Here is a 20,326-nt window from a genome sequence, read left to right on the forward strand (position 1 = left end):
TCTTTTTAAATTATTTTATAACAAAGCTATGGATGGAATTTGCAGTTGTTCCAGTAAACCTCTCCTTGAAGTCTGCTCAACAAAGCAATAATGTTTAATTAATATTATTTTTCTGCAGACGGCCGTGGATTATTTTTCATATCATCGCTTTACTGACATTTCCAGTCAGAGGATGTGCGCGTTCGGAGAAACACAGCTATACGTAAGAGCTAGAAATCTCTGAATAATCTCGATATATCATTTCAGCTACATTTGCCAACAACTTTCTTTGAGACTAAAGCTTGAGATTTAAAAGAAGCTACTCAGTATTATACCTACATACGAAAGAGCCCGAGCCATTGGCTTAATGCAGGAGTAACGAAGTGCACCAGCAAGAGCCTGTGAGTCCACGAAAGGGAAGCAGGGACACCGAGGTGTATTGGCAGCCATGTCTAATGCGAATAACTGTTAAGGAACAGTGAAATGACGTAAATGAAAGAGAAAGAGCCAGTGAGCATTTTTTGTTAAAAAAGGAAAATAGAACAAAAGTACGAGACTTTCAAGTTTGTGATTGTGTGCGGCCTTTAAGGCCAGGAGGATAGCTCAGGGAGAACACATTTTTCTGGGAAGCAAGACAACGCATAGCTACACAGGGTCGAATCCCAGTCTCGTGCTTAGAAACTGGTATCCGGTATTAAGCACGTTATAAAAGAACAATTATAATTTATACACATTTGGGAGAAGCCCTGGCAGGATAGTATACCAAGCAGATACTGTATCAGATAAAGCAAACATAAGAGAATACCAAGATTATACATGTGTGCAGAGTCCACATAAGAAAAGCCCTGGCAGGAGAGTATACCAGGCAGTTGCAAGTGTGTTCATTTAAGAAAGTCCTGGCTGGAGAGTATACCAGGCAATTGTAAGTGTGTTCATTTAAGAAAGCCCTGGTAGGGAAGCACACCAGGCAAGAGCAAACTGAACAGTGTATAAGAAACACATCACCTAAAGGGGTCCTGAGAAGGCTACATCAGGAATAGCAAAAGGCGGTGGGAAACGTTTCGATGTGATTTTCCCGCTTATTGAAGACCGAACACAAAAAAAGAACAATTTATTTCCTTGATTTTTGTGCGGCCCTCATTATGGCAAAATATCTCTTTGGATGATCCCCACACTCGTCCCTCTATCGCCCCGCCTCCTTTTCTCCCCCACCTCTCCTACACTGGTGATTTTTCTGTCATTCGGGGGGTTTAAACCCCCAACCCCTCCTTCCCTCACTCTCTGCCCCTCTTCTACACCAAAAGCCTTTATCCCCTCCCACTTACAACCAAACACACTTACAGGCATTCTAACATGCACACACGTACATTTACCTGCTCCCCCATCCCCTCCCCAAATCTTAAACTCACACTCGGACACAGACACACATACCCACGACCAGACACACACACAGCACTCACAAAAACAACACACTTACCTGGGCCACATCGACTTCCCTCTTCACAATGCCTGTCAGCCCCTGTGCATACTTGTGTGCGTCACAGGGGCTGACAGTTCACTTTAGAAAGCCTGCTCAGAGCGGTTTCTGAGTGGTCTTTCTAAAATGGTCTTTGAAGAAATCGATTTTTCAAAATCGATTTCTTCACTTAGTACTGTGTGAAACCAAAAAGAAGAGGCATGAAATCATGGCAGGAGAGTACACCAGGTATTCTAACAAGATAAAGACAAAAGGCCTCATTACGACCCTGCCGGTCCGGAAAGAACGGTGGTGGTAAATCCGCCACCACCGTTCTTTCCGGACCAGCTGATTAAGAGGCCTGCAGGTGGGAGGTGTCACTCGCGCCATGTCTGACCTGATGGGTTTAACACCACCCGCCTGCAGGTGGACATGGAAACACTGGCTCTGTCTTAGACCAAGCCGGTGTTTCAATGGTCCCCATCCCCATGGAGTCCTTTGGGAATCCATGGGAATGGGGATTTACCGATTTCCGCCTCCGGAATTACCGGGTCACTGGGGTTGTAATGCCCCAGTGATTCCGGCAATCATGGAGGTGGAATGGTAATACGAGTCCAGCGGTAACCTGCCGGAATTTCCGGCACGGTTACCGCTGGACTCGTAATGAGGCCCAAAGAGTAAAGTTGGTTTGTGTACCAGTTGTGTTGTGGATCAAGAGAAACTGAAAAAACTGATATCTTTGAATATACAACAGAGGGAAGAGAAATCCATGGGATGGTAATCACCCTCTGGAACAAGGAACTCTATCGTTCTGGAACTTTTGTGTTGGAGTTACGCATTTTCCTTTATGAACATTTATAAACCACTCAAGGCCAAACACATTACCCTATTCACCTTAGAGTTTATTCTGTTAGAATGTGGGGGCCAGAATAGTACTCTGGGCATGGGGCAGTTTTCCTTTGGATATTCTGACATTGACAGAACCTTAGTTTTAGGTAGTGGAACACCTCTTAGAGCAAGGACAGAGAGTCATTTTCGCACCGCCTTTTATTTTAATAAAAGTCTATGACGAAAACCATGACTCCTTTGTGTCTGAGTCTCATTCCCAGCACCTCAAAGCTGTTTCTTGATGAAGAAGGCTCGTTATCTAGTCTTTCAGACATGGAAATCTTTGACTCAAAGGAGACACAGCCAGAAAATGCATTTTTCAATTTCTGCTCATGTACACTGATGTAAACTAAACAAAAGCCCATGACATCCCTGGAAACAACAACCTTTCCACTTTGACCCCCTATGACATCACCACAAGTGTCATCACACAGACCTTTTCTCAGAGGTGTGAGAAGCCTGAAGGTACTCTCACCTCCACTCCCCAGGGATCTTCTGTCTAAGTGGCCAGGGAAGGGCCATTGCATTTAGATCCCCACCCTGGGGGTGGACAAGCAAGGGAAACCTGCGTGGAGGGTCCTTGGGGATTGGGGAGACGGTGACTGAGGGCGAGAGATGGTATCCCCCTTTTCCAACACTATTTTACCCTTCTCTCCCCCCAGCCTTTATAGGATATTGCCATTCGTATCCTGTCCAACCCTCTGAATTTACATCAAATACTGGGACGGGGAAGAAGCCTCAAAGAGTAATACAGAACTTCCTTGTGAAACACCAGAATAGTATTGAAATGAGGAAGGGGGCTAAAGAGGAATAATATTACTCAAACCAAACATGTCCCATTAATAGGGTCAGGCAAAGTCAGGCAATTGAGTCTAATACCTTGCACCTGATACCTGTTATTGACTGGCAGCTGTATAAAAGGAGAAACCCCAGAGAGAAAGATGAATGCGTTGGAAGAGGAGCAGAAAGGAAGCCAAGCCGAGATGTTGTGCAGCGATAGAAACTGGAACGCTAAGGCGCCGTGGTGAAGCAGAGAGAAGTTGTCTGCAACAGCGTGGCAGGAGAATTGAGTCTCTGGAGAGCTGGTAGAAGGAGCAAGAGGAAAACCTAGTGGGCAGGCAGTCCTAAATGGTGGCTTCAGAATGCTCGTTCCCCTGGGTGGAAAAACGACCCATGAGTGTTTAAGGGGAGAAACCATAGGAGCGAAGAAGAGGCAAGATCCCACAGAGCGACCAGTGATTTTCATGTGTTAAGAAACCCGGTGCGTGAGTGAAAGCAAGTGAATGGATACAGTATAGCGGAGTGGTCGCATGTAGTCGGCACATTGCTGAAAGTCTCAGAACGAAGGCGAGACGCCTTAATAAGAGGAGAATCAAGTGAATAATGAACTGAATGGATAGAGTGTAGCAGAGTGGTCGCGTGCAGTTGGGGCGTTGTCGAAAGTCTCCAAACGAAGGCTAGAAGCCTTAACCAGAAGATAATCGAGTGTAGAAGTGAACAATGATCTGAAAGCTAAAATGTAAAACATTGTATCAGAGTTGCCACGTGAAAGGAAGGACATGTGTTGAAAGATCTCTGAACAATGGGTAAACCCTCACAAGTATCAAGGACAAATAACAAGCAACAGAAAAGGGGAGCAGAATGAGGTGGGAACAAAATGAACTGTGAGCAAGATTTGAACAAAGCATAACGAAGAGAGCTTGGGAAGCTAAGGGCATGTGGTTGCGCAACCTGTAATGAATGGACCGTGTGGTCTGTCAACTGCGCCAGAACCAGAGTGCCCCAACTAACAATGAAAGTAATCAAGGAGACCAGGATATCTGCTGTTGAATATATGGTGAACTGTTCAAAGTGCTTTGCGCTTTGGAAAAGGAAATCCAGAACTCCTGTCAAATATAGTGAAACTGTTAAATAGCTTGACAAGAGACTTAGAGCTTTGAAAAGGAGAACCCAGAGCATTATAGAATAATGGAGAACAGCTGCTGAACCTTTTCAATCAAAGGACTTAAAGCTTGGGGAAGGGAACCCCGCTGAACATTGTTAACCAGAAGGCATTTAGAGCTCGGGGAAAGGAGCCCTGAGAAACCTGTTGAATTTTGTGAAACAAGGGGGGATTGAGTGTGGGGAAGGGAACCATAAGAAGCCTGTTAACCTTTATGAATCAGAATGCTTTAAAGGTTGGAGAAGGGAACCCTGAGAAACCTTGGTGAACTTTGTGAACTAATATGTTTTGGAACTTGGAGAGATTTTTGTATTGGACGTACAAACTTAGACTTTCCTTAGTTTTTCAGTTAGGGAAAATCTCAAATTTGAAACAGGGCAAGCTCGGCTTTACACCATCCTGACATTAAATAAAGAGGTTTACTGTTTAAAACTTAAACTTTTGTTGTCTTTGTCATCTCTTGATACCATGCCTGTCTCACAGTGAAAAGTGAGGAAGTTAACTTCACATCTTCAGTGATGACGACAGAAGAAACAAAAAGATGCCACAAGTGGGAGGCTAAAGGCCGGCACCCAACACCCCCGGATCCCCAATGACACACTGCCACCAGTTATTGTGCACAGTATTCAACAACAATGTGAGAGTTCAACTGTTTTGAATGAAGGGGAGCGGAATGTGCGAATCACTGATGAAGCTCAATGAGGCAGAAACATGTGTCTGGAGTTGGTTTTGGTATTGCTTAGAGAGATCTAGCTGAACTCCCTAATGAAGCCCAATCAAGCAGAAACACATGTCTGAGGTTGACATTGGTATTCCTGGCTAGAGAGTTGCAGCGGTGCATCCCCGCGTAGCCTAAGGTGGCAGAATCAGAAACACATGACTGGTGTTGCGTTTAGTATTCCTGCCTATGGAGGGGTAGTTGCACCTCACTGATGAAACCTAAAGAGTGAGAATCACATGTCTAGTTTGTTTGGTTGTCTAAGACTCAGTGGGCATGACTCACAAAGATTTGCACTGGAGCAAATCAGGAGATGCCCTTCAGCATCCCAGATTGGCACCCGCTCCTTTTACCTGATTCATTCATTATAACACTGGAGAAAATCCAAAGATGCCCGGAGCATCTCTGAGACGCCCTTGTTGAAACCTTTGTGCACCAGATGATATCAGAGATGCCACAGGTACCTGCAGATTTGCTCCAGTTTTAGGCATTGTGAATCAGGTATATGATATGATATTATAGGATATTTATAACGCGCTTAATACCCAGAGGTTTCTAAGCGCTGACCAGGGGATGGAACCTATGGTGCTCAGTGTCGTCTTGCTTCCAAGGAGAGCACATTGCCCCTGAGCTATCCTCCCTATACTATAAGGCACCGGGGGAAAATAAAACAGAGTCCTCTCATTTGCTACAGTGCAAATCTTTTTGACCCAGTCACCAATGGGTGGACTATACTGTTGGTGGGAATTTAGATGATTTAGGTAATGCTAAGTAATACAGATTGTCTACTGAAATGTACACACACATTTGCAAACACGCTGGTTAGCTATATATTAAATGCACATTATATTTTACAGAGTTATCATGCCCTTTGTACAACAAATATATGTAATGCCTGGGATACCATTAAGAATAAAGTTGCAGATTTCATGCTTCAAACTACTGGGGCATAGGCAGGGTTTGCGGTTTAGCTTTCCATTAAAAAAAACAGTCAATAGCCAAGTTAATGCCCGGTGCATTCATGTACTTATAGATTGTCTTTAGGGGTTGGTGGAAAAGAAATGTGATCATTCTTATGTTCCCAAAATACTCTAGATTTTATGCAAAGCAGCCACTATCCCTCTTTCTTTGCTGTGTATAACTTGGTATTTTAATAGAATATAATAAGAAAAACATTTTTAAAAGTATATGGTTATTCTATGGCTTGACAATGTGCTTTGCTCAGTAGGACAAGTGCAATAGCAGCTTTGTAACATTTTAAAAAGAACCTGTTTACAAAGTTAGTACAATCAAATAATTTCCCTTTTCAATGGTTGTATGTAATTGTATGATATAATGTGATATGGTGAAGAAGTGTATGGTGTGTCATGGTGCATTTGTTTAGTATGTTTGCATGTAATTGTGTAATTGTGGGATATTATGTGATATGGTGTGGAACTGTATGGTGCGTCATGGTGCAGTTATTCAGTATGTTGGTATGTAACTATATTATGATATGTTTTATGGTGTGGAATTGTATGGTGTATCATGGTGCAGTTGTTTAGTATGGTTGTATGTAACTATGATATGATATGGTGTGGAATTATATGGTGTGTCATGGTGCAGTTGTATGGTATTGCTGTGTGTAATTGTATGATATGATGGGGTATGATGTGGAATTGTATGGTGTGTCATGGTGCAGCTGTTTAGTATGGTTGTATGAAACTATGATATGGTATGGTGTGGAATTATATGGTGTGTCATGGTGCAGTTGTATGGTATTGCTGTGTGTAATTGTATAATATAATGTGATATGGTGTGGAATTGTATGGTGTGTCATGGTGCAGTTGTATGGTATAGTTGTGTGTAATTGTATGATATCATGGGGTATGATGTGGAATTGGATGGTGTGTCATGGTGCAGTTGTATGGTATAGTTGTGTGTAATTGTATGATATCATGGGGTATGATGTGGAATTGGATGGTGTGTCATGGTGCAGTTGTTTAGTTTACTTGCATGTAATTGTATAATATAATGTGATATGGTGTGGAATTGTATGGTGTGTCATGGTGCAGTTGTATGGTATAGTTGTGTGTAATTGTATGATATCATGGGGTATGATGTGGAATTGGATGGTGTGTCATGGTGCAGTTGTTTAGTTTACTTGCATGTAATTGTATAATATAATGTGATATGGTGTGGAATTGTATGGTGGGTTATGGTGCAGTTGTATGGTATGGTGGCGTGTAATTGTATAATATGATGTGATATGGTGTGGAATTGTACGGTGTGTCATGGTGCAGCTGTTTAGTAAAGTTGCATGTAATTGTATAATATGATGGGGTATGATGTGGAATTGTATGGTGTGTCATGTGCAGTTGTTTAGTATAGTTGCATGTAATTGTATAATATGATGTAATATGGTGTGGAATTGCATGGTGTGTCATGGTGCAGTTGTTTAATATGGTGGTAGGGTGTTGTGTAGTATGGTGTGATATGTAATATCATGTTATGTTATTTTACGATATGGTGGATTATGGAAAGATACAGTCTCATAAAAGATATCACCCCTTGGCGGGGAGGGTGACATCAGTCGATACACTATCTCCATCAGGTCACCAGGTCCTGGTTCCTTCCATGTTATAAACAGGTGGCACTTCACCTTAAGTTGGGTAAATCTTTGCACCAGCCATCCACCAGCCACCCATCAGCCATCCACCTGTGAGACCCAGCCAAGCGAAACACCAAAATTAAAATTGCTATGCACCTTCAAGTTCTGGTAAATGGAGACCGTAAGGTGCAATTCCTACTTCAAATCAGTCAACCTTCGCCCTGGCGCTCTCTCTCCCTGGCCTGTTGAAAATCTGATTGCCATCATTGGAACACGGCCTGGAGCCTTCTTATACCAAATGGGCAGCTGGAGCAGCCCTCTCACTAATTGCGATATATTCATGTAAACATATATCTTGTTTTGATTTGCATGAAAAACAAATGAATCCATCAGCTGTTAGCTGAGAGTTGTGACACTCCCACCGCGGGGAAATTGCACTCCTCACAGCTGCAAACTATTTTCAACCTCATCTGACATGCTATTATTGATTATAGGTGCCGGGCGTTTATAGGAATCAGGCTCCTAAAATCAACCACCCGTGCTTCACTAATTCCTAGTTAGTTTATGTTAAAGATTATTTATGCTGCGCGCTAACACCACAGAGTGGTCTGCGGCACTCTGGCATATCTGAAAGGTAAGAGTGTGGGAAGGGTTAGTAGGGTATAGCGGGAAGAGGTAGAGCAAGAGTTTTGATGTCCTGCTGACAGCTTCAGTTCGGTTTGCACCGTTCGCTGAGCCTAGGTGCGAATTACGGCTTGGTAGACTCCTGCGTGCTGTTGCACGGGACTATGGGCCTCATTACACGGATGGCGGTGAACCATGGCGCTATTAGCTCCATGGTTCATGCCGGTAAAATACCGGCACCGCCTTGGTGGAAAGGGGAATTACCACCCTATTCCAAGGTTGGCGGGGCGGTAATTCCCCCTTCCACCATTGCCCTTCCCCATTCCCATTTTTGCCCCATAGGGCTCTATGGGATTGGGGAAGGCGCTAATTACGGTACCGTAAATTGCGGTACCGTAATTAGCTCCCTGGTCCCTTTGCGGTTTGGTTTTTACTGCCTGCAAAAAGCAGACCTTAAATTCCCCAACCCGCAAAGGGACCTCGTAGTAAGGCGGTAAGGATTTACTGGTACCGGTAAAATACCGGTACCGGTAAACCCTTACCGCCATCCGTGTAATGAGGCCCTATGAATGGTTTGTTTTGTTGGTGCAGTGTAGTGAAGTGCATGCGGATTGCTGTGCAGAGAGGAGGTTGTGTGTGTTTAGTGTTTCAGAGTTGTATGTAGAACATGAGGTTTTAGTGGTTGGGATAGTGCGAGAGATACACAAACATAAGGAGGCTTGAAAGTGAGCGGTTTTTCTGCTTTCAGTTATGGTTGAGGCCAAGAGTGCTATGTGGTGGTCCATGGCAAGGGCTTCATGCTTTAAGTGGTAGTTGGGGTCAAGAGCTTCTTGTTTGATTTAAATATTGGTTGAAGCCAGGGGAGGTGGTTGAAAAGAAGAGCTTCATGCTTTCAGTGGTGGTTGAGGACAAAGGTGTCATGTTGTAAGTGTTGGTTGCGGCCAAGAGCTTCATATTTTAAGTGTGGGGGTGCTGCATGTTTTAAGTGCTTGCTTGGTCCAAGAGTGTCTGTAAAGTCTGGAGGGAGCTATCTGTACTCCTGTCCCCTATATGGTAGGGTAAAGGCACAGAACACCCCAGCCAGGGCTCTCAATGTGGTAGCAATGAATGAGCAGCCAGGCTTAAGCTTTCCGGAGGTGATGCAGGCTGGTTCTCAAGTACATTGAATCCCCAAACCCTACAAAGGAATGTCCACACACTATGCTAGGTGATAACACATCTGCTTTATACAAAATAAGATTCAGGAATATATATACATTTAAACAATAACACTTTATACTTGGAAATACTTATTCAAAGAATGGCAAATATATACACTCTATGTGGTACCACACAATACTTTAATTCAGTAATAGGCAGGTGAATTCTTAAGTGAGTTGTATCAGCATAGAATAGGGAAGAAAGGCAGGTTAGTGGTGAACAGTGGCAGAATGCTTTCTTTACACTAGATATTCAATGCTGTGTGAAAATCCCCCCACCTGGGCAACCTGTAATGGAAAGTTTAGGGAGTAACATATTTTGGCACTCATTACAACCCAGGCGTTAAGGGTTTAACGGCGCCGTTGGCGCCGTTAAACCCTTGACGCCTGATTACCATTTTAACGCCTGCTTTTAGCAGGCGTTAAAATGCAAGGCGTTAACCCGCCTTGGTGCTAATTACGGCACCGTAATTTACGGTGCCGTAATTAGCACCTTCCCCACTCCCATTATGCCCTATGGGGCAAAAATGGGAATGGGGAAGGGTAAATGGGGAATGGGGATTTACCGCACCACTCACCTTGGAATGGGGCAGTAAATCCGCCATCCACCATGGTGTAAACAGAGTTTACACCATGGTGGTAAAGTAGGGAACTTACCGCCTGGGTTGTAATGAGGGCCTTTGTCTTTTACAGCCCAGTCTAATAATGTTCAATAACCTTCTGCTTCTTTAAAGGTTCTACCACCCTAAGGTACCTGAAAGGCCACAGGAGAGCAGGATCCAAGACGAATCTGGGACCCCTGGACGACTCCTGAGGCTAGAAGATGCTCTTCCCCATCACAGTACCTTGGCAGGCGAAGTGGCAGAGTTTCTCCATTTCACTTGACGATTCCCTCTGAGGATGGATACCCCCTTGGAAGAAGGAGCCACTGGGATGCTGAGTCCACGAGAAAAATTTAACCAAAGTCTTTCTGAAGTGCAGCAGTTTTGCTCTTCGCAGTGCTCTTTGTTGGTCGACAATTTCTCCGACTGTAGAAGTCCTGTGAAGATGAAACTTACTGTGGGCTCCTTATAGGCTTGGCAGTTGAGAGCAAGACCCCTGGGAACCTTCAATGACTTCTGGCGGTGACGGATGCATATGTCACTTTTGGTGTCGGGTCTCGGAATATCACAGTTTTCTGACTTTTGGTTCTTTGGTTCTGCAGCTGCAGCTCAGACCTCTGGACGGCTTTTGGCGATCTGGACTCGACCACTGGAGTGAACCTTGAAAACTCACCAGGTCTGGACCCTCAGGACATCTTTGTTAGCTTCTGGCGGTGGGAAACCCACTACGGACCTTTCTCTGCTCTCTGCAACTCTGGACTCTCTCTGGCGGAAAAAAGTGGTCAGTCATAATGTCAAGGATGTCCCTTGGAATGTTCTTAGGCAGTTTGGAACTTTCACAGCTATGCAGGTCCAGCAGCTCTATGCCAGGATACCCCCTCTTCTGGGCAGTAGATAGCAGCGACTTACAGCAGCCACAAAACGCAACTCCGGACTCGGGTGACACCAATGGATTTCTTTGACTCGAGAGGTCCAGGCACTCCTCTTCAGGACTCACGGAGACAACTTCTCTGGATGGCAGACACACAGGACTGGCTTCCAAGTTACTTCTGATGAAGAGTAGCAGCTTCAACTTCAGCTTCTGAACAAATTGGTAATTAAAGGTCCCCATATATACACACCTGTTCACCATTCACTCTTGCTGAGCCAGGCTCAGTCAACCAATAACGCAGAAGGGCATTCATGCAGACAGGCAGCCAATAAGACTCACAGGCATTCAGGCCATTCCCTCCACCCAGGGACCCATAACAAAGAATGAGGATCGGGGTAAGTACTGTGAGAAACCTGACAGTGTCTCCCTGGCTAGTCCCCGGCGATCTGTCATCCAGGTGGCCAGGACACAGCCATCAATATTGGATCCAGTTCCTGGGGGTGGACCAGTGAGGGAGGATCACCTGGATGGGGGTCCTTGGGGACTGGGAGTGGGACACCGGTGGGTGAGATGTGGTATCCCCCTTCTTTCAACACCTTTTCCCCATCCTACCATGAAGGATATTCCAAAACACTGCCACCCCCTTTTCCAACACGAACACTTTCGCACAACACAAAAGACAACGGACTAACACCAGAGCCTGTCATGTCCCAATGCAAGGGTCAGGCAAGGTCAGGCAATTGACCGAAGCACTCACACCTGATAGCCCGTCCGTTCCCCACAGGGATAAAAGGTGGAGCACGACAGCACACTACGAGAAGGCAGAACGCACAACGTGAGGCTAACTCAGCACGGCATTTCAAGCGGAGGCGAAAGATGGCGCAAGTCGAGAGCATACCAAGGGGAGAAGTGACCTTGCCCTTATCGACAAAGACCCTTGAAGCCTCAAGAGAAGGAATCGTAAGACCACGTACAAGAGCCAGCATATGTTGCAGCAGATGTCAAAGCCTCCTCGCTGACCGCCAAGCTGGGGAGAGACCCATGACCCAATGGTACCGGCCTTGACTCTACAGACAAGAAAGCAGAGCAGTTCATCATAATTGGTCAGTCAAGGGGAAAGCCGATAAAGAAACTGAACTGTGTTGAACAAAAGTAGCAAGCTGCTAATTGAACTTTGAGCAAACAAAGGAACTATTGAGAACGTGGGGGGAAAGCCTGTAACAGAGGCGTCCGGCTCCACGTGGGTGCTCACGCAGAAAACTCTGGGCGATTACCCAAAGGTAGAGTCTACCATAACCAGAAGGCCTTGGTAAGAGGTGAAGAGAGGTCAAAGTGGTCATACAGGGGTCTTGTAAAATCCTCTGTACCGTCGAAAGTCTTTGACCGACAGATGATCATAAAGAAGGGAAATAAATCCTGCAGGGTGAAATCAGTAAAGAACTGTGTTTCGTAAACTTGGCAAGAGTGAACACGGCGGAGGGATGCTAACGAGAAGGCGTGAAGTCTAAAGTCCCATAGTGAACTGCTTGGTAAAAGTTGGCGAGAGTAAACCCGGCAGAGGGAAGCCGACCACCAAAGGGCAAAGCCTGATGAACTGTTTAACAATACACTAAAGTTTTGCGAATACAAGACATGGGGAAATTAATTGTCGCCCTTGTCAGTTGGTTCTGAGCCTGGCTGAGGGAGATCAAGGGGTGAAATGTCATCACCCAAAATTCATTGAACTTTGTTTCGTAAAGTTTGCAAGAGTGAACCTGGTAGAGGGATGCTAATAAGGAGCGAGGCCTGAAGTCCCTATGAACAGTGTGTTGACAGAAGTGAACTAAACCAAGGGAAAGTCACACTGCATTGTTTGAAAAGGCATTAAGATTTGTGAAAGCAGGAAATATTGAAGGACAAGGGGAAGTGAAGTGTCCCCCTTGTCAATTGGGATCCGAGCCCGGCTGAGGGAGATCCAGGCGTGGAAAGTAATCACCCAAAGTTTGCTGAGAAAGGAACTGTTTAGTTGTTTTGTGGAATACGACTTGTGAGGGGTCTGCGCCTTGAAGAGGGGGGCCCAGGCGTGAAGCTATCACCCAAAGTAAATGTGGAACAGAGCTTTTTGTTTGTTTGTTGAGTGCAAGAGGCCCTCAAAGGCAAGAGACTTTTATTGAAAGGAGACTTAACCGTTGAAGAGCCTGATAGCTGATACAGAACTGTTGGCTCAAGCTGAGAAAGCTTGAGTGTGTGCTGTGCTCCAACGTCCCACCTTGTCCCATCCTGAGAACGTGGAGAAGGAAGACCCCTGGCAATCCCATCCTGACTTATTATTTGTGAACACTTCTTTATTGAACCCTTATCCCACACCATTTGTGTAATTAGTTGTAAGGAATTGGCAATAGGTTTTGTTCTTAGCATAGGCCATTTTATTTTGACACAACACCACAAGGACTACCTTATTTTCTTTTGATGGTCGGCGCTTGCTCCCATCTTAGATTTAGGTTTAGGTTAGGCGTTTTTCCACCCGGCATTTACAGTTTAATAAACACTCTTGAACTGTGATCACTTGTGTCTGTCTTTACTGTTGCCACCATGAGTTCCTAACAGTACCCAGTCTTGTATTACACTACATTGCATTCATGTCAGTTGCAGTCATGGCTGCCTCATTCATTGTGTCACACACACAGAAACCAGACACTCATAGCACAGAATCTGAGTTCACTTCAGACTCCATTCACACAGGTCAGTCTGTCAGGAGGCAGCCCCACAGCCATATATAGTATTTCCACCCAACAGCCAGTCCGGAGGAAAGGGAACAGAGACATATATGGTGTTTCCAGCCAATCAGGAGGAAGGGAACAGAGACATGGCTTCCCAGGACTTGGGGAAACAAGGTAAGAGGCAATAGAAACCAAGAGGCCACAGTGGCCATCTTGCCTTCTATCAGGAATCTATTGATTCCTATGTCAGGGCCTGGGTGTCCCAAAATGGAAGACACTCAGAGCCACTACCAAGTCAGCATGTTGCTGCCACCAGCCCATACCCTGCTCTGCCTGCAACACACGTGCCCAAAACACACACAGAAGGGGTATAAGGGTGTACTCCCACCCATTGGTGCCATAAGGGTATCCCATGGGTGATGTTCACCAAAAGGAAAACATAAAGAGTTGCACTGGCAGAGGTCCAGGCTGGGCCTCAGCGGCAGAAAGCATAGATAAAACACACACAGAGAAGTGGTAGGACAAGGATTAGGAGGCCCTGTCTCTCCATAAGGCATTTCCAGCATCACAGCCTGTAACTTGATGTTCTAAGCGCACATACACCTGGGTCAAGTGCGCTATATAAATAAATAAACAAACAAACAAACAAACATTGTCCAACTTTCAGTAAAGGTTGCAGCCAAGAACATCATGCTTTAAGTGGTGGTTGAGTCCACTGGCTTCATGCTTTAAGAAGTAGCACACCCAAGGGCTCAGTGCTTTCATTGGTGTTGAGGTCAATTGCCTCATGTTTTAATTGGTGGTTGAGACCAAAGGTCTCGGATTTTGTCATTAATGAGTCCATGGGACACAGGTTTTAAGGGACTGGAAACTACTTCATGTTTTCAGTGGTTGGTGAGGCCAAGCGTATCATGCTTTAAGTAGGGGTTGAATCCAAGAACGTTATGCTTCAAGAGGTGGGTGAGTCCAGTGGCTTTATGCTTTAAGAAGTGGTGAGTCCAAGGACTTAGTGCATTATGTGGTGTTGAGGCCAAGAGCCTCATGTTTTTATTGGTGGTGAAGGCCAAAGGCCTAAAATGTTAAGTCATTGATGGGTCCAAGGGCCACAGGTTTTAAGTGTAGGTCAACTGTTTCATATCTTCAGTGGTTGTTGAGGTTAAGTGCATAAAGAAGAATGTATATGTGTGGAACAAATTCACTATTTGAATTCATGGAACCGTACATTTTCACAAAATTCATAACACAAAAGTGCAACAAATCTGAAAATGTACTACAGTACAAAAAGAGAGATCTTAGTACAAAAAATATATACATTGTGCCGACCAATTCGTCAAAAACTGTAAATTGCACAATTAAAATACATAATACCATATCATTTCAACAAATTTATTTTTCAAGAGAATAGATCTACAGTTAAGAAAAAAGATTCACATGTACATGCATTCATAGACAGACTAAAAGTGGAAAGAGTGCAGTGCACAAGTGCAATAAATGCAAGGGCAAGAACTATCTACCAATCCGACATTTACATCTAAACCTATAAGCCATATAGTTGTGAACATGAAGGGCTGCACATATTGCCCTTTTTAATCACTAACAAAATTCTGTGGTCCGGATTACTTAGCATCACCATTAATTTATCCTTTGTGTCATTTGTTGTGCCATTGTCGATATTTATGGCGCCATCACCAACCGGTTTCGACGTATATGCTGAATAAGCACGTCTTCCTCAGGGTCAAATGCACAATATGTATACCTTTATCCAATGCACTGAACTATTTGACGGCGGCACGGCCAAAGTCAATAGAAGAATCTGGCCAGAGTACGCGCATTCCTGCTTCCCTCAGCAGCAACGTGGCTCGGCCTGTGTTTTGGACACCTGTCAGGTTCAATTCCCTCTGCAATCTTGGGTCTGAAGGGAATTTTCTTTAGAGAAACAGCTACACACTGATCCTCCTTTCATCAAATGAATTATTTCCAACAACGTACTTGCGCAATCTTCAAGCCCTGGTCTCACCACCTGCGACTCTGTTCCACATATATCAATTCTTTTGTATATGATCGGTTCATCCTGTATATCTTGTAGGTTAAGGGAAACCTGATTTTCAATTATTTATCTTATGTTGAGGCCAAGTGTGCTATATTTTAAGCAGTGGTTGAAACCAACAACGTCATATTTTAAGTGGTCGTTGAAATCAAAGGCTCTAGATTTTAAGTCATAGATGAGCACAGGGCACACAGGTTTTAAGTGGTATTCAAGTTCAAAGACTGCATATTTTAAGTGGTGGTTCAGTGCAAGGTGGTGGTTGAAGCCAAACGCTTCCATGCTTTATTTGTTGGTTGAGGCTAAGAGCTTCGTCTTTTAAGTGGGGGTGGAGCCACATGCTGCATGTTTTAAATATTGTTGAGGCCAAAGGTGTTATGCTTTAAATAGTGGTTGAAGCCAAGAATGTCATCCTTTAAGTGGTGATTGAGTCTAGTTGATTCATGCTCTAAGTGGTGGCTGGTACCAAAGGGGTCCATGTTTTAAGAGGTAGTTTAGGTCACAGGCTTCATGTTGTAAGTGGTGACTGAACGGCAAGGGCATCTACTAGGCATATCAATTGCTGGACCTACGTTGCTGTGGCCATATCCAGTGCATAGTCTTCTGCCACAAGACGCGGCATATACTGACGTTTTGGGCAATAGGCCGATGTCTAAAATTCCAAGCTGTCAGGCAGGTGTGGGCCAGTTTTGTTGGAAACATATATAAATGTGTGGTAGCAGAGAGAAGAGAGATCATTGAGGCACTCCACAGTCCCTCACACGCATAGCACCCAACAGTCTCTCGTCGTTTCACCTAATGGCCCCTCCATTTTGAGTGACCGAGGGCTCCATACGGGCCCCTGTGCACAATTACAGACCCATATAATATCAATTATTTCTTCTCCTTCTCTGACTATAAAGCAAACTCTTCCCTTCTTTTAAAAGGAAGGTTACACTCTCAATTCTCTGGTCCAAAGAGACAACTTGTGCGAACATAACAATCTGTACACATACGCCATACAAGCGCATTTATAATCACTGTTCCGGCAAAGCCTGACCATATTAACTACCATTGCCCCACTTTCTGGACCAAGGTCCCCGACTAAGTGGGAAGGACCAATGCCTCACTTGTGCTACTGTTTCTCTTCAAATTAGACAGGGCTCATGGGCATCTCAAAATATCTGTACACCCCCACCACAAAGCAGTGCAGGTGGAAGCTGGATAAGGCGTACATCCACCCCCAGATCTCTTGAACTAGAGAATACAGGGGTCTGTAACCTATTTTTTTCATTTAATTGTTTTTTTATAACACGCCTAATACCTTACCTGAGATCAGATTCTAAGCGCGGATCAGGGATTTGAAACTCTGTTGCTCTGTGTGGTCTTGCTTCCAAGACCAGCACATTGCCCCTGTGCTATCCTCTTTTCACAACGGATGTGGCTCCCTAGATGTTTTGAACTGTGACTCCCATGATTCCTTACCTTTGACTGTAGTCGCTAAGGCTGCTGGGAATTATAGTCCCCCCCTTATATCACCACAGGGTTCCTCTGCACAAGCACTATTTGAACAGCCCAAAAATACATATGATTAACTAAGATTTTGCACATGGCATATGGTTGCTGGCTAGCAATTAAGGATTAAAACCCTGCTCCCGCTTAGGTATATACATTGTGAAGCCCCACACCTGGTGCATTTAGAGAAAGCCTTTTTGCTTGCATTTTATATATACATCCCAAAACATTGCATTTTCTGGCCCTACTGAGACCGGATAGCCACAGCCTGAAATATATTGCTTTGCTGTTACCATCCAATCCAGCAGATAGTGCAGAGGGAGAATTTATTGAGAGCGCCAAATATCCCTTTTCTGGAAGCCGCAGGAACTAATTGTTACGCCGTTCCCCTGCAGAAGGATGCTGAAAGCAGCTTAAGTGCATCAGCGTGAGCCATTTGGCTGGCACAAGGGCTCTCTAAGCGCATCCTTCCTCCTGCCGCGGGATAATGCGGGCGCGGCGTGATCTGTTAAAGGAATGAGCCGCCATCATTATTACTCTCCAAGTTTCAGCATTCCCGAGGTGGTGGCCAAACACAGTTCTTACTTATCGCTGAATCGCTCTAGTCTCATAGTTGGGGGAAAAAAACAAATCACGCCGGCAGAGTGTACACCGCCGCCATGAATGGTGAAATACTGTGGCGGGTAGAAAATAGAATTGCTTCCAACCTTCTGACTATTTAACCATCTGGGTCCCGTAAACCTTTTCTCACCTCCAGGAGCATTGCTAAGGGAGAGTGCTGAGGGGGCTATAGCCCCGGATCTTTTGGTTGTAGCCCTGGATAGAAGTTTATGGGTCACAATCAAAAAGGCTAGTTAGGCCCCAGTCACGACAGTACCAAAATTACCATAGCCCCAGATCTTTTTCAGACCTAGCAACACCCCTACTCGCCTCATTGGTTTGTTGGCTTTTTGTTTGCAGCCATTGGCACTCCACTTTAACCCTCACTCTGATGTGCGGCCCAGGCAAATGTGTTGTTTAAGCACACCTTTAATCCCCCCCTGCATGATCCTATCACTCTTAAAGTGTGATGTGGATTAGGCTGATGGCAGCTGGGATTTAGTTTTGCCTTCACCAGGGCTGGAGTCACTTTACTGCATTAGAAAACCATTGCACCAATGTGCAGCCAATACAAAATGTATTTATAATGCCATGATCCTAGCCATTTTGTTTTGGGACAACACTTCGTCTATGTGGCCAAAACAGCCGTTTTACTGACATAGACTCATCCTGAGCCCACAACGACACCCTCAGTTTCAATTTCAAGTGGTGTGAACTGGTTTCAATTCAACTGGACTCAAGAGTGTTCATACTGGGCGAGCGGGCACATGTGTTTGGTGGTTTAAGGGCCGGCCTTATTGGCTGGCTGGCACGACTGGTCATGTGGTGTGGTTGGAGGGCTTGCTGAGGACAGCCCCCGAGTGAATGTATTTTTAGAGAGAGACCCTGTGCACCCCTCAATCTGCGCTTGCTTTCACAGAAGGCTGCTGTTAACAACAGCTGGCTGAGGATCTGGAGTGGCTATACCAGCTGAGCCGGGGACTTCTGCATCCTGATTCCCGTTCTCCTTCTAAGCTGCTGGATTCCAATCCTGAGCTCGTCATTTGTTGCCCGAAGTCCGCCTCTCTGCCAAATCCTCCTGGAGCAAGCACCTCCAGGTCTAGAGCATTCCCGGCCTTGAAGTCCTTTGGCTTATTGCTACCCTGGCAAAGCTTCATCTTGGGATATCCTGGGTTGCCACCTGCTGGTGCCCCCGCGACAGGACCATTCCTTGCTGGCTGGCTGTTCCTTATTGGCCACAGTGATGCCCTTGAACCTTGGTAGGGTTCCTATGTCCTCCTGCCTCCTTCTTTGCTGGTTCTTCTTCTGCTGCCTTGAAGAATGTCATCCTTTTGTACTGTCTTTCGCTCTTTTAGGTCACCAAGTTCTTCAGTGTCATCGGTTTGGGGTCTTCCAAGTCAAAGGTCCTATCCGAAACGAACACAACCAAAATGTGGTGCCTGAACTCACTGTTCGCCCGCCCGCCCGCCCGCCTGTCGTTCCAAACCTTTCTCATACAGTTACACGACTACAGGTCCCTGCGTTCTGGTATATTCTATGGATTCTTCATTGGAGGGCGCCTTTGTCATGGAGAAGTGGGGGTCTGAACCCCCCCCCCCTTCCCCCTTTTCCACCATCTCAGTGGTCTTGTACCTCCTTCTGCTGCCAACACTTTCTGGCATGCTGGTTCTCGAATTATGGGCTGGAAATCTTCTTGTTTTTGTTTTTCTTATGCCCCCCCCCCTCCAGCTGGGTGCCCCTTGTACTGCATCTGTGGGGTGAAATAGAAACTTGTCTTACTTCCCCATTAGGATGGCTAGCCAATTGTGTTTGTTCCATTCTTTTCTTGGGGAAAACATTGGGAACTCTGGCAACTCTGCCTAAAGGTACATACCTGGTCAGGAACCTTTTCACTAGCCACCGCACAGCTATTACCTGTATTCATATGGATTTTTATTCTTTGGTGCTCTGATGTTGCAATTTTGTTGTTAAGATACTACACATTTTGGTCAGCATCATGTATAAGGATGAATGTATTATGTTTGAAATTATTAATTTGTTACTGTAATGCTTTTATCATTTTATATCAAAATAAAGCTTTCTTTGCATCAGAGTTGGAAGTAATAAGTATAGGGCTCCTTTTAAAAGCAGGGGATGGTTGAGGTTGGATTCGAAAAATGCATTTGCCCATTTTTTTTAGCCCAGGTGCAAATATTATGATACCCAGGCGCTATATATGACCGATGGCTAACACCATCATTTCTGGGCTTGCAAACCTAGCCTTTTTCCAAAATATGGGTCACGCGACAGAGTCTTAGGACCGTAATAGCGTAGGATGTCCAAGCTCCTGGTGGACCACTTAAATGACTTGCAAGCAATGAAATTTGAGCAAAGACAAGTTTTCCATTGGGTTTTTTATCTGAGTATACAGGCATGTCCCACATCCCAGATGATTTATCAAGGCTCAGGAACCTCTATGGTATCGCACTTCCTGAGGTGTAAATCCTGATCTTTATTTTTCAAAGGAACACTCAGGTGGCATCTCCTTAAAATGTTTAAATGCTATCATTTAGTCTCGCGCAATATAGGGAATCCTTCTCTTGCATCCAGGTCGTTGCCTGAAAGTCATTTAAAGGTACAA

Source organism: Ambystoma mexicanum, chromosome 13 (genome assembly GCF_040938575.1).
Source record: "Ambystoma mexicanum isolate Mex_15411 chromosome 13, UKY_AmexF1_1, whole genome shotgun sequence".
Classification (NCBI taxonomy): domain Eukaryota; kingdom Metazoa; phylum Chordata; class Amphibia; order Caudata; family Ambystomatidae; genus Ambystoma; species Ambystoma mexicanum.